Here is a 1,737-nt window from a genome sequence, read left to right on the forward strand (position 1 = left end):
ATCACAAAAACTCCTTGTCATGACCATATACATGTAACACCATTGCTCAAGGAACTTCATTGGCTACCAATATGTCAACGGATCGATTACAAGGTCCTACTATACACTTACAGGGCTCTCCATGAGTAGTATAAACGGTCTGGATGGGGGGTTCAACTGAGTGCACTTTTTATGCAAATGAGGTCAAAAATGGAGGATTCTGATTGGCTGGGGGGATAGGGGGTTCAACGGAGTGCACTTTTGGGCCTGGGGGATAGGTGGGTCAAGGGAGTGCAGCCCCTGGGGGGATAGCCGGGTCAACGGAGTGCAGCCCCTGGTGGGGGATAGCCGGGTCAAGGGAGTGCAGCCCCTGGGGGATAGCCTGGTCAAGGGAGTGCAGATTAGGGGGGTCTGGGGGATAGCCGGGTCAATTCAGTACATATAGCCCCTAAATATAGGGGTGTTTACACTATGTTTACATTATACTATACGCTGCTACTACGATTCACAACGCTGCTACTACGATTTTGGCAGCGATTCAAGTTTGTTTAGGGCCTTGTGCAAAAAATATGCTTACCTATGCATTGTGACGTCATACACTTGTAAAATTAAAGTTTCATTTTCACTTTTGTTTCTAAGAAGTGAACTTACATTTTCAGAAAATGTAGGACTATCTTTTGTTTTTCCTCTTTTACTATGATGATTTTCCTGCTGTGAAGCTTTTCTTGTTTAAAGCTCCGTTTCTCTATGACCACGGAAGTAAACATCCTGATGCATTTTTGTCATGTGAATGTTAAGAGCGGGTTTATTTTTGAAATCTCCTTTCTGACAGAAATATTCCACAGGTAAGTTTGTCTTATTTTTGTTTACATTTCCTATGAAGTCATATTTGCATTTAACCATGATTTAAATGTAAGTTCTATTTTGAATGTAAATTCTGTATTTATCCTCATTTCATGTGATTTACAGTTGTATAACCTGCATGTAACTCAGAGTGCATTTAATATTTCTATGATGGATCATTCTATGATTGAATTTAAATCAGAAAAATATTCACTAAATTTTGGTAAAATACATGGTGTCTTTTACACTTCTGTCCCTTTTGTCTGTAAATTATTGCTTTACTTACATTGTAAAATGAGGTTAATTGTGTATCACTGAATTGTATGATTTTTTTTCAGGATCAGCTGAGATGTTATTTCACTGGATTATTTAATGGATAGACTTATTGGGCATATAGTTGGATATCTCTGGTAAGTTTGTCTTGTTTTTTAATTGTTTACATTTCCTTTGATGGTCATCTTTGCATTTAACCATGATTTATATGTAAAGTTCTATTTTGAGTGTAAATGCTGTATTTATCCTCATTTCATGTAATTTACAATTGTATAACCTGCATGTAACTCAGAGTGCATTTAATATTTCTATGATGGGTCATTCTTTGATTGAATTTAAATCAGAAAAATATTCACTAAATTTTGGTAAAATACATGGTGTCTTTTACATTTCTGTTCCTTTTGTCTGTAAATTATTGCTTTACTTACATTGTAAAATGAGGTTAATTGTGCATCACTGAATTGTATGATTTTTTTCAGGATCAACTGAGATGTTATTTCACTGGATTATTTAATGGATAGGCTTATTGGGCATATAGTTGGATATCTCTGGTAAGTTTGTCTTGTTTTTTTTAATTGTTTACATTTCCTTTGATGGTCATCTTTGCATTTAACCATGATTTATATGTAAAGTTCTATTTTG

The 1,737-nt window shown here is 35.6% G+C and overlaps 1 long non-coding RNA gene across 1 annotated transcript; it reads left to right on the top strand.

Annotated features, from left to right (window-relative positions):
- The first annotated feature begins 406 nt into the window (after positions 1 to 406).
- Positions 407 to 1,664, top strand: LOC134258255 (uncharacterized). Its single transcript, XR_009990126.1, has 3 exons — positions 407 to 824; positions 1,161 to 1,232; positions 1,575 to 1,664. It is a non-coding gene; the product is annotated as an uncharacterized LOC134258255 (long non-coding RNA).
- The last annotated feature ends 73 nt before the right edge of the window (positions 1,665 to 1,737 follow it).

The sequence above is a fragment of the Saccostrea cucullata genome, unplaced genomic scaffold (assembly GCF_032062105.1).
Source record: "Saccostrea cucullata isolate Sc308-1 unplaced genomic scaffold, CSIRO_AGI_Scuc_v1 ctg15405, whole genome shotgun sequence".
NCBI classification, from domain to species: Eukaryota; Metazoa; Mollusca; class Bivalvia; order Ostreida; family Ostreidae; genus Saccostrea; species Saccostrea cuccullata.